The 13928-nt window shown below is 38.9% G+C and overlaps 1 protein-coding gene across 1 annotated transcript in view; it reads left to right on the plus strand.

The window, feature by feature from the left end:
• The first annotated feature begins 4796 nt into the window (after positions 1-4796).
• The window catches only part of RNF19A (ring finger protein 19A, RBR E3 ubiquitin protein ligase), a 40627-nt gene continuing 31495 nt past the window's right edge, over positions 4797-13928 (plus strand). Inside the window, 1 exon segment of the mRNA XM_004679693.2 lies at positions 4797-5054. The gene's annotated coding sequence lies outside the window, so the exon portion shown is untranslated.

The raw sequence follows: 13928 nt of genomic DNA on the forward strand, positions 1-13928 counted from the left end.
AGAACTGGGGTACAGGCCAGAGGTGCAGGGGAGGTGAGAGGATTCACCAGAGACAGACTGGGGAGCAGAACAGGCTGACCGACAAAGTACACTGCTGAGGGGAGCAGCAGGTGGGTCAGGAGAGGTCTGCCGCCATGTGGTCACCTTCCGGGCAGGCGGGGATTGAACTCAACGCTGAAGTGGCTTTAGCTTCCCATTGCTGTGCTTTAACCTGCTGCGCCACCAGGGAGGGCCTGCCTTCCATTTTTTAACTTTGTCTAATTCTCAGAGAAACTTTTTTTTTAAAAAAAGATACTACTATACCTCCTTGTAAAGATGAAGAAAAAGACATTATGGTTTGAGGCCATATGTGCATCTCCTTATAAAAATAATTTTAAACCATTTATTGGAAGGACTGAGAATATAAATGTACACATGTATTTTCACCTCCTGATTATTAATATAAGTATAATCAGAGTGGAAAGGGGTGTGGAAAGGGGCATCACAAGGGAGGGAATTAGAGTATTTTTCAATTTTAAGAGTTTCTTCAGCAATTCTGCATCTAGGTATAAGACCTGGAGAAATTCCTCCATATGTACAAAAAGAGATCATTGTGAAGTTAAACACCCTGGAAAGCTGTCAAATTAGCCTACGTTTTTTGGAGGTGAGCATTCTCCATTACATTATTTGGTATAAAGTTCTAGTTCCTATCTAAAAATATTTCCATTTGAAAATTAATCTCTTGTTTGTTTGCTGTGGCTTAGACTCTTTACTTTTTAGATTATCACGTAATTGAAGAATGCAAAGTCTAGCATCCTTTCAATTACATTTAAAATATTTCCTTTCCTAAGTGAGGAAATTGTTCTTTGTATACATTTAAAAATAATTCCTTTCAGTTATATAACTAGCAGTCAGTACCAGTTTGTTTGGGGGCATGTTCTCATACACATTTTTGTCTTGAAAGATGAGTTACAAGCATATATAACATAACTCCATAAAAATTAAATATGAAGTTAGTGAAGACATGGAAATAGGATTTAAGTGAAGAGTAAGTTAAGTATATAAAACGCATCCTGTTCAATCTTATACACAGACCAGAAGGAGGTGACATATATATATATATATATATATGGTTTTCTCACAGCCGAGGGAAATATGGTCATTTCCACAATTAGGTATTCAGAAGACAAAAACAAATGGCGATAATAAACAAAGGAAATATAACTATACTGGTGCTAAAACCAGAGGAAAACAATTTCCAGATATTGTCAGAGAGGGTAAATAAAAAAACAGATTTCATGCTGTTTTCTTATAAATCCCTTAATGTGACTTCACAACATTATTCCAAAGTGAATTCATTAAGGACATCTGAGGGAGGGAAGCAGCGAAGGGAGGCGATTGGGGGCTGGGAAGGTGAGGAAAATGTGGTCTATGTTTCCATGCCAAGGTTACAATCTTCTTGAGGGCAGAAACAAGGTTTTATGTCTCCTAGCATTCAGGGGAGGAGTGTCATAAGCCAGGCTTCTTTGCTTGTTTTCTTCCTCTCTCTATTATGTCAAACATTAAGCTACCCATCTTCAAAATTTAGTGGAAAAAAACCTGCAGATACTGATAACAAAGTGCTTTGGACAGAAAAGTATAGAGGTACGTGTAAGGTTGCTGAGAATGTAAGGAGCAGTGAAGACAAATAAATTGAGCCAGGCCAAGAAGGACGAGGGAGGGGGCCTTCTAGGCAAAGGAGATGACGCTAAGAAAGTAGATGCATGTGTAAGAGAGAGGAGGCAGAGAAGGGAGAGAGGATGTGCGGTATTATAAAAACTTAGCGTGTCTAAAGAAATTTTCACTCTGACTATATGACACCAGTGGGTAGGAGTGAGGGAAGAGTCTGAGTGCTGAAGTCAGATTGCCCGCTGGTCCCAATCCCAGCTCTGTCATTTACCAGCAATGTAACTGAGAAAATTATATAAACTCTTGAGCCTCTGATCCTGATTTGATAATGGGGTAAGGGTAATAATAGTCCCTACCTTTTGGGACTTTCATGATAGATAACTTAATACTTATGAAACACTCAGAACAGCACCTGTAATAGGGTAGGTATAAATTTAATAAAGAGTAGCTATTGTTGTGACCTCATTGTTCTTTCATTCCCACTTTCACTCCATTCCAAACAAGCCTGACTGATTCTGCCTCTAAAACAAATATTTAAGTCATCTTCCGTCTGTATAATCTCTGTTTTTAGAGCCTCTACTTTGGATCAAAAACTATGATTTTTTCCTAGATTATTGCAGTAGTCTCTTAACTGGTCTCCCTGCTTCTACTTTTCCTCTGTCTGTCTTATCATCTGATAAATCAAGTGTCCCTCCATTAAAAAAATCTGTGTGCCTCATCACATGGCATACCAATCATTTACAATCCTCCTTATCATGACCTTAAAAGATTTTAAATAATCTGGTTCCTTCTACTCCTAATCCCACCTCACATGCCTTCCTACTCATTACGTTCAACCTCTAGCTGCTAGAGGTCTGCTAGGACCTATGTACCTGATGTTTCCTCTGCTTCTCCACTTCTTAACCTATTTGCTTCCTTTTTGTCTTCTAGAACCGAGCTCAAGAAATCTGAGACTCTAGTTTGAGACCAAACCAAAATAACAACCATCCTGCTTACTGATATGGTACAGTTTGTAAATTGATGAAATCGATGGCCTTAATTTCTTTGTTGCTTTTGTTTTGTTTTCCTATTCCCAGTCCTACTGTAAGTCTTATTCTTTGCTATTTTCTCAATGCCTTTAATAGCAAACATCTTCTCCTCACAATCAATAAATATTTATGGAATTGATATTGAATGAATTGAGAGTAGGGAAACAGGGGTAATGCCACAAAGATTAAATTACCTTTGGCCAATTATTACGTTTTTGTTGTAATCCAGAGAAATGATAAGACCCTGGCAGTGGTTTTCAACCTTATCTACGTATTGGAATCACCTGGATATTTATTTATATTGATGCCTGAGTACCTCTCTCAGAGACTCTTATTTAATTGATGGGTACAGTCTGGACATTAGGATTTTTAAAAGCTCAATAGGACTTCTACTACTCAAAGTTGAAACCACTGTCCTAAAAGCATAAAGGAGGTATGAAGAGTTGAGTACGGAATATTTAGGATGTATAATATAATAAAAGGACGAGGTGGTTAGTTATGAATCAGAAGTGAATGAAAGGAAGGTACAGTGATGAATCCTTGGTTTCTAGCTTAAGCCTGGATGAACGAGAAAGACAAATTTTGAGTAAAAGATAAATTTCATGTTGGACCCATTGAGTATGAGGTGTCTGTGGGAATGTCTGTGTAGCTGTTCAATAGATTTTTCTCAATATGACTTATATTGCTTTCGTGAAAGGTAGGCAGTCCCGCTAGTTTCCAAGAAGACAAGAAAAGCATCTCTGGAAAACATGACAATTGTACTGAATACAAGACAATTCTTGCTCTGCTCAACCTTCACTGAAAATTCTTTTCCAATCCCACTCTGTTCTGAAATGCTGTTTAATATATTTAGATACTTTTAAGAAGGTTTATCTATGCATCCTATTCTACATAGACATTTAATTTACAACTCTGCACAAACTGTAGGTTTGAAGTATCCAATTGATCAAATTGTTGGCAGCCTTCAGGTGGCAATTAATGGAATATAGAACTTGTAATCAATGTAAATTAGCTAGTCAACATTAAGTACTTTCATTCCTGATTAAAGGTATTTAGACTGCCTAGGCTTACTGAATTTTCTTATAGGTAAACATTTACTGGGTTACCAAAGATACTAAGTAGAGTCAGAAAGACCATGGCTCTATGGTTTGCTTCTAATTTAGACAGACACACTAAAAGAAGAATTCAAAGAGTGATATATTTAGTTTAAGTAACAGATGGTGAGTGGACATTCTGTCCAGTATCTGTCACATTCCGTTTCACAGTATTCCATGAAAGAGTGACTCTGACTCTTGAAATTAACTAGCAGGGATTGGACCTGGTTTGGACTGAATGTGTTTACTCAACTGAGAAAAAGTGGAAACAAGTCTTGTTCAGATTAAAATTCAGAAGGGGTTATGCGTGGCTTAGAGAAAATGAAGGGATGGGACAGACAATGCTGGACTAAAGTGAATTCAGAACATATCAAGGCCTGAAATATAAGTGTCTTGTGAAATAAGAGGGGGGTGATGTACGTGAAGATCTTCAGTGAACCCCCTCCCCCCCTTAAGGCATTAAATTGTGGCGATATCACTCCTAGAAAGGCGATGTGGACGCCGCCACTCTTCTCGGGAGGACATTTCCTCGGGGGGGGGGGGGAGGGAGCAGCAGAAACTAAAACATCCCGGCCCTGCTCTCCCCGGGACTGCCAATGCAGCAGGTGAACCAAGAAAGCATAAAGGAATACAAGGCAAGGGCAACGCCCAAAGCCAGGATCCCCTAGCCCGGCATCTCCTTCCCCTCCGGGAGCATCGCCAGCACCCCCTCATCCCCCCGCGTCTCGGAAGACGCCTGCCCGACAGCTCGGCCATGGGAAGTCCTGAGGGTAGGAAGGAGAGGAAGGACCGCCGACGGTCCCTCCCCCCATCTCCACCCCACCAGGGGACCGACAGCCGGCCCACGCTCTGGGACACAGGGCGGGGAAAGGCAGCCCGGCGAACGTGAGCGAGCGAATGCTCGGTCCCAGAGCCTCCCGCGGCGCACCCGGTCGGCGTGACGCCATGACGCACGGCGCGCGGGCGGGGCGGCGGGGCGGGGCAAGGCGGGGGCCGGAGGAAGGAGTGGGAGGAGGGGGCGGAGACAGCGGGGGCTGAGCGAGGGGAGAATGGCAGTTGCGGCGCTGGTTCCCGGGAACAGCCGTCAAGACAGAGCTGCGGAGGAGGAGTTCTCGAGAGCCGCCGTCTGGACCCCTCCTCTCCGTTCCCCCCGCCCCAGCTGAGAAGCGCCTCGGCGGGTCTGAAGGACCCTCCCTTGCACTTCCTCCGGCTCCCGCCGCCGCTGCGGGGAGATGGGCCTACCCGCCCGCTGCCCGCCGCCCGCCGCCGTTCTGTGGAGTTGAAGGTACTGGCGGGCACCGGAGGAGGTTGCGCTGGGGAGCGGGAGGGCAGGGGCGGCTCCCGTTTCCGAACCCGGCTCACTGGCACCGATCTGGACCTCGCGCCGCTCCCGGGACAGAAATGGGTTGAGAGTCCACGAAAACGGCGCCCCCTCTCGTGCTCAGTGCGGCGGCGGCTGGAGCCGTGGCCGGCCGGGAGGGTCAGGCCTCGGGTTGGTTCCGCGTCGCCCGCCGGCCGGGTCTGGACGCTGGCGCCCCCTGGGCGCGCGAGCCGAGCGGAGCGTGGGATCCGCCCCGAGTCCTGCCCGCCTGGCCCGGCCAGTCTGCGGAGCCGGTGGCCAACCGGCGGTGTTGTGACTGGCCCAAGCGGAGCTCCCCTGGACACGACTTCCCCCGAACCCCCGAAACGGGTGACATCGCGGGCGCCGGCCGGCCGCAGCCACCAGGCGGCGGGGGCGGAGCACATTCCTGATGGGTGAGACCCGCTGTAACGGGACCGATTTCCGGACCTCGCTGCAAATTCGGAACCGGGACCGGTGTTCCCCAGCCCTGCTGCTAAGGAAAAGGGAGGCATGCTCTGGTGAAGGGTCACCGCGAGAACGGCTTGAAAATCAAAATCAAAAACAAACACAAGAAATAGAGTAGTCTTGGGGTAAAAGTAAGCGTTCTTAGGAGGGTTTCCTGGATAGTCTCTCATGCTTGATCTAGCCGTCACCCAGAAAGTCATGCCACTATTTTTAATTGCCAGTTTTTCTTAATTAGGGGTTCATCTCTGCGGTGCTCTTTTCCCCATTTCCACTAATGGGAATAAGAAGTTGTTTACTAACCCCACGACAAGGGCAGTAAATAAAAAAAGAGGGTAGAGTGTTTAAGGCTATATATGGGAGAAAGAAAGATTTTAATTTTTTTTGCCCCACAGCCCTCTGAAGGTAGGCATATCCAATGATACTTTGTCCTGGTTAATATTTACTATTCAAAATGCTGCAGAATGTTCTGTTAACAGAAGGGCTGAGGTTGGAAAGGAGAATGTAGAAAGAAGTGCCAACCGCTGCGATTTTCAAACCCAGGTGTGGTTGTAAATGCTAGTTTGAAATGTTAGTAAACAGTAGAGGATAAGCAATGCTTTCCCCTAACAATTGCCTTAAAATGTTGTCTCTTTATTCCTTTTTTTTTTTTAAGATAGAACATAACTTTCTTTTGTTGTTCCCCCCCCCCCTCACTTATTTTAGCCTAGATTTCTTGACCCTTTGGTTATGTGAAATCTGACAGTATTCCTAAATTTCATTTTCGGTTTTGCCATTACCTGTCTTAAAGCGCATCTCACCAGTTCTGTTTGTAATTCAAGACATTACTGTATTTGTCTGTGCTTCCTTAACACTCAGGTGTCTGAATTGCATTAGAATGTAAATATGTCTATTAGAAAATGGCGGTGATGTAGTCTTAACTCTTACTTTCAAATGTTCTTTCCTTGTTGCAATCAAGGAAACATAGGATGTAAGGGCTTCGAATTAAGTCCTGGGACTTGAGAAACCAAATTGTACAACAGCAGCCAAAAAAAAAAAAAAAATAAAACCCCACCCTTTTTGTTTAAGTTCTTTTTTTAGTAATGGAAGCTTATAACTGAGGTTTTTGAATAACTGATGTTTATATCTCATGTGTCCAAGGAAACTATTTTAATGTTATGGCAAGGTGTCCTTTTCAGGAAAAAATATATTTGACAACTAATTTTAGTGTTTTTTTCAATACCTTTCACTTCAGCAGGATTCCAGTAATCCTCTACAAACTGCAACATTATTTTAGGAGTTGAAACACAAACGATCCTGTCTTCAAATAGTACTACTTGCTAATATTACTGTTTCATTTGGGGATGTCTCAGTAGATCTTTAGAGTTTTTATATAAACTTTCTGCATGACTGTCATTTAACCAGTATTGGAATTTCTTTTTTAATTTTGATGGTGAGTTACAGAATTTGGGTAGCTATTACTTGACTAAATTAAACCATATTTTTTTCTACCTGCATATGACAAATACTAAGGTTAATAGTATCTGTTTATAAAGAGGTGTATCTTCTTAGTGAAAGAAAATGCACTAAGCAAATCTGAATGTAGGTGAAGTCATAAAGTAAATATTTTTGCAGTTGTCATTGTAAGACATTGGGTTCCCACTCTTAATGTGGGATTAGCTTGAAAGTTATTATTCTTAATGAGTTGTTAAATGGAATGAAGTATAGGCAATTTGAAGCAACTTTTTAGCATTTGTAAGAATCTTGTATAAATGATTGCAGATTCTGATTTTCTTTTAAACATAATTAATCACAGAAATTATTTTTACTCATCCCCTCTTTTTTACACTTTTTTTTTTTTTTTTTAAATCTGAAGAGTGCTGAGAACTGAAAAATGTAGTTTTCTGGGCTTTCCAAGGAGGGAGAGAGAAGACAAATATTTATGATAACACATTAAAAATCCCCTAGTCAAGTGTAAGCACAGAGTTAAGATGAAGATAAATTTTGTTGCATTTACACTAAATTACCTCCTGATGGTTTTCTCAGCACAAGTTTTTTAAGGAAATCCTAGAAATTTATTACTGTTTCTCTCAAAAGACAACTGATTGTCAAATACAGGCTAGGTTTGTAGTAAGTCATTCTCTCTATCATTTTAGGCCCATGCAGTTTAGATAATTTGTGGATGAAGACCAAAGAAAAGTTGAATTACTTAATTTACATTTGATTGTGTATGCATTGTATTTGGCAAACTAGCACAACATGAGTTCCTCAATTTAATGAATGTCTAAAAGGATCAAATAAGTTCTTTTACCTTAGATAAAGGAAAATCTAGGTGATTTTTTTCAGCCTTTTTTTCCTAATGAAAAGACCATTCTTTAACAGAAACATAAATAACCATATATGTAGCCATACCAACAGCTAAAGACTAAGGGCTAATATCCCTTTGGTTAAGCTGTATTTGCTTAAATACATCTGTATTTCAGATGGTGGTAGACTTCAGCCAAAATAAAAGACAATGGAATCATTTTGGTGTTTAAAATTTGGGTATTTCATTTGTTTCTCAATAGTACAGTAATATTATATGTACTACAGAAGGAAAAATTAACACTTTTTGATAGAGTAGTTTTTGTTTGTCTTGCTCCCCTTATACTGTTGTTTATTGGTAGTATTCTTTCAAGCTATATATACACCTTTAGCCTTAACAGTGCTGTGTATTCTTGTCCTATTAATATTATTTGTTTTGTTTTTAAACTCATTTAGGAGATTTCTGTTACTTTATATTAGAAGCCCTATTTGGGAGATTTTTTTTGTTTTGTTTTGTTTTGTTTTTTAAATGTGAAAGCCTCAGAACTAAACTAATGAGTTTAATCCTCAAATAAGTTTGTGCATTGAACTAGGAGGCAAAATTCTGCTCAGAAATAACCTTTATTTTTCGAACTCAAGACTTCATTTCAGTACATAAGAAAGTTCAAAACATAGTCTTGAGCCTACAAAGTTGATTTTGGCCCTCTAAAATTATGTATACTTAACATTTTCAAACTCTATCCACCTCTGGAGATCCCTGAAAATATATATAAATCACACCTGGTTGCCACTTGAAGAGACAGTCTGGGCTTAAGCCATAAAGAAGGAACCAAATAGTTAAAGAAAAGGGAGAAACTGTTGGGAATATGATAGTGTTAGACCATTAAATTCTTATATAGCATGATAATTTAAATAATTATCACAAAAATAGTGTATGGCCCTTCTAATATATATTTCATAATCTCAAAGTCAGATATGAAGTCTAAATGGTATTCTAAATTAACTTGTCCTTATATATTATCACAGATAAGGTAATATATGTGAAATGTACAGTTAAAATATCAGAGATAATTTAAACTGATGGCAAGAACTGTTTTCTTTGTAACTACCAAGATCTCAGCACTTAGCATAAAGCCTAACAATAATAGGTGGTGAGTAAGCATCTGATAACTGAATAAATTATGTGTAACATGAGGTCTCTATTTACAACTTTCTCTACAGGCATGCTATCTAGTAGTAATATAGTGTGAATTGCAAATGTAATTTAAGATTTTTCTGTCAGCCACATTAAAAAGGTAAATAGAAACAGTGAAAAAATATTTTCATAATATAGTTTATATAATCCAGCATACCAAAATATCATGTCAGTGTGTTTGAATGAGTGACCTTACATTCTTCATAATAAGTTTTGATGTGTTTTCCTGGACAATGTTAGTCTTGGCATTTTGTATGACATTTGTTCTTTTCCTCAGAAATTCTTATCTTTTTGATACTCTTCTCTGACTAATGTTTTTTGAGATCACATACAGAAGTGCTTATGTAATTAAACTAAGTTGAATTGATTGATAGTGAGGATACCTGACACCTGCCCTCCTCCAGGTGAAAGTGTGCCCACTCTTTCCCTGTCTATAAAGTGAGGCAGAATATGCTATCATCTGTTTCATTGGATTAATATAAATTATGTCTTTAAAACACTGAACTGCTGGGAAGGATGGTATAAAAGATTTTTACCATTAGTCTCAGTATTAAAAAAAAAGGAAGAGACTATGCACATGGAGGTCAACTGTCCAGTTTTGCTTGTATACTTAACTTCTTTTATAGATATCCCTGAGTCGAAATCATGAAACAAGTTTTTTTGGAAAGAGGTGAGAGCATGGGGATTGATAAATGTGTGTTAGTAGAAAAAGAAAAATCATTTATTTAGAAGATCAGTCACCACAGAATGTGTGATGTATAACATAGTGACTAATTCTTATATCCAAACCAAGGAGCGGCAGTGGTTACTTGGTAATCAGTAATACATAGCCAAATATAAACAAATTAAATACACAGTCAAATCAAATAGATGTCTCCTTACTATTCCCTTTAAATTAAAAAAAAAAACTACTTTTTATTATGGGTGAATATTAAATATACTTATTGCCTAAATGTAACATATTTTATTGATATCCTTAGATATATTCACATTCTAATCTTTTATTTTGGGAAAAAATCTTTGCAAATGTAATTGAATTAATGATCTTGAAATGAGATTATCCTCAGTTTTCTGGGGAGGACAAAATCCAATGACAAGTTTTCCTTACAAGAAAAAAACACTGAAGCAAGTTACTGACAGAAGACACACAGAAAGAGGAGGATATGTGACTACAGAGACAGAGATCTGAGTGATGTAGACATAAACCAAGGAACCCTTGTACTCACCAGAAGCTGACTCTGTAGTTACCAGAAATTGACTCTCCCTTGCAACCCCAAAAGGGACTGTTTTTCTGTTGGATTTTGTACTTTTAGCCTGCAGAACTGTGAGAAAATAAATTTCTGTTGTTTTAAGCCACCCACTTTGTGGTAATTTGTTACAGCAGTCGGGGGAAACTAATATACAGTCAAAAGTCTTCAGTAAGCCAAAGATCTATGCTTATCTTTGTTTTATATCCTACATTGAGATTATCAGACTAGACAGCCCTTCCTTTAGAACTTTAATCCTTTCTTAGAACTATCAGAGGAAGTGTCTTAATACTGTCAAGTCTCAGAAAGCCTAAAAAAATAGCTATTACTTTCTCTGTTATTACCCCTTTGTTCCTCCTCCCAGTTTGCCCCCTCTTTGTACTTTATAAGGTATAGTTTATACCTTATATATGATGGAGATAGACCAGCAGGTTTTATGATTCTTGAAAGGTTCACTTTCTACCTTTTCTAGCTCCTTCACTGTGTCTCTTCTCTAACTGTTGAAATGCCACAGCTCAGGCCTTACCCTCCTATAGTTAATACCTTGTGACTGCATCTGTGCTTAAGATTTTACACACCATGCAAATAACAATTCTTAAATTTATTTCTCTAGATCAGACTTTCCCCCTTAACACCAAACAGACTCGTGGATATATGCCCCCACTTGAGATTAAAAAAAAGACATCTCAGACTTCAGTTTGAAAATTAACTCCTGTTATTAGCTCCTGCCTGAAACTTAAACACTTTTCACATTGCTTCTCCATGCCAGTAGCAGTTGCAGCCTCTGGTTAATCAGACCACAATCCTCTTGGAATCCATCAGGAAATCCTGTGAGTTCTACTTTCTAAACATGTGTCAAACATATCCTTACTACTGCACTGATTGTCATCTCTACCTAGATTATTGCGCTAGCCTTTAAGCTGTTTTCCATGCTACTATCTTTACTCTCCTCCTTCCATTTTATTCTTAACACCAGAATTACTCTTTTAAAATAATCAGTTCTGTGCTAGCTCTGTTTAGAGGCCCCCAAAGTTGCCCTGTCTCACTGCGAATTCTTGACAGTGGCCTCTATAAAGTCTTACACTACTGGGTCCTATCATGTTCTGCCCTGTCTCATATTCTTTACCTTTTTGCCACTTGATGGGCTGTTCAGGCATATGCCTGCCTTAGGCCTTTGCAATGAAAGTTCCCTCTGCTTTGTATGCTTTTATGCCAGGTCTCCACATGACTCACTCCCTTACTTCATTCAAGGCTTTTCTTAAATGTCATCTGTTCAGGGAGCTCTGATCATCCTTTTAGAAAACAATCGGCATGGCACATATACACACTCATGATCTTAACTGTAAATCCTTTTTCCCACATTCTAGCAAAGAGTTGGCATTTAGATGAAGTATTTGGAGTCTTGTGAACGAATATATAAAAACACAAGATAATTGTTAGTAGTTTGTCATTTTTTATGTAGAATGATTTGTGGATATAATATAGGAGTTGAGCCTTAAAAAAAAAAAAGAGTAAAACTCTAAATAGAGAGGATGGGAAAGAGTACTCCAGGCAGAGACAAAGGCATAGGAAAAGTCAAAGAGATGAAACTATGTTTTGTTACTATATTTAATAAATGAGTAAATTGAACCTAGCCATATTTAAAGTGGAGAGGCTATCATTTGCAACTCTCTTACAAGAAAAGCCATGGCAAGATAGGCAATTTCCATTTCTCACTGCCTTAGAAACCTTTAACACAAGAGGAAAAGCAGAACCAAAAAGATAAGTTGTGTTGAGTATTTTCCCCAGCTCTCATTTACCAGTTTGGTTACTGAAGTTATGCAGTGAGCTAAATGAATGTTCTCTGCATTAGAGAACTAACTTGATAACTAAGATTCCTTTTTGTACTTTGCTTAGATTGCCTACTCGTTATGGTGTTAGAAAACCATTGTCACTGAAAAATAGCGATGTCAAAAATATATATAGCCTGTTAGAAAGCTTTACTAAGGATTTGGATAAATACTTGTATAGATTATGGGATTATATATGCCTGACTATAAAGTCAAGTTTGTCTTCCTTTTAAATTTTTGCAATGAAAAGAGGGAGTGACTTTATTATAATCTGGATCCTTGCAGAGTCACTCAGTATTATTGTTTGGGAACATTGAAATGACTTGATTGTTCAGTGTTTGGATTTGGTGCACTAGAATTAAAGTTCAGCCTGACAGAGACCTTGTCTCTCTTGTTCATTATTATCTATCGACCACCTAGAGAGTATCTCATTATATGATAGGTACTGAACATATTTGTAGAAAGAATAAATTAATTTTTATGCATGTTACTTGTCATGAAAAGGCAAAGAGCTTGAAAATTTAGCTATTCCTATTTATTACAGATGCAGTATTGGATAACACAAAGTACCTTTTAATCTTTTTTTATGCAGAGCAGTAATTGGTTGTATTTTAGAGAGAGCAAATGCAAACTTAAACTAGTTTAAACTTAGGCTAAAATTTCCTATGACAGCATCATATACACATTGAAGAATATGTGTGGTATCTTAGAGCCTAGATGAAGATAGCCTTTGAAATTGCCAAATGTTTCCTCCCAGAGGAAAAATTCATGCATCACAGAGACGCTGGAAATCAAACTGAAAGCCAGAATCTTACTGATACGGGGTGTGAGGTGATGGAGTTTGGGACTGTCAGAGTTGGCTGTCAGAGTTGGTGGAAACTGAGTGGGTAAATCCTAGAAAGGAGGGAGTTACAGTAGGGTTACCCTGAAATTTATAAGTAAACTACCCTCAGAAATCTAGGTGACCCCTGAACTGTATATGGGAAATCCCCAGAAGCTCAATGGAAAACAGCAGCTGTTAAGGCTGAAATTTTCAGCTACAAGGAACAAAATTCTGTGTTTGATTTCTGCCAGGTTGGTAAACATTTGTACTTTACCTTTCTACAACCTCATTCTGAAAAGAAAAAAAAAAAAGCCTCTAACAAAGTGAGACTTTATTAGCCAGTGGTTTAACTGTCAGGTATAATAAAAATCCTCACTCTTCAGAAGGTCAGATTCTTATTTATCTTAAGAACTCCACAATGTAACAACCACAATATCTAATTTATAATAAACAATAGGCATGTGAGGAATCAGGAAAATATAATCCAATGTCAAGACCATCTGCCCCCTTGGTAGTAAACCTTCTCCCCACAAATGAACAAACTTTAAGACAGCTATAATATTTTCAAGGACTGAATGGGAGAAGCATCATCATAGTAAATGAACAAATGGATAATCTCAAAAGAGAAATAGAAACTGAAAAATAATTATAAATTCTAGAAATGGGAAGTGCAGTATCTACAATGAAAAGTTCACTAAATGCATTTAACAGCAGACTATAGAGATGGGAGAAGAAAAACCTTGGTGAACTTGAAGATAGATCAAAATGCCAATATAAAAAAATAAATGATTACAAGAATGAGCATGGCCTCAGTGGCCAGGCGGGTCAGTTTTAAACTGTCTAACATGAATAACGGGAGAGATCAGAGAGAGTCTGGTAAAAAAAAATATGTAAGGACGATAGCCATGCAGTTCTGAGAAATGCCTCAGTGGTGACCAAAATTAGTGCTCTGTGGAAACTCTGCTGGGAATTCTCTAA

The sequence above is a fragment of the Condylura cristata genome, unplaced genomic scaffold (genome assembly GCF_000260355.1).
Source record: "Condylura cristata isolate star-nosed mole 26May11 unplaced genomic scaffold, ConCri1.0 scaffold00009, whole genome shotgun sequence".
Lineage (NCBI taxonomy): Eukaryota > Metazoa > Chordata > Mammalia > Eulipotyphla > Talpidae > Condylura > Condylura cristata.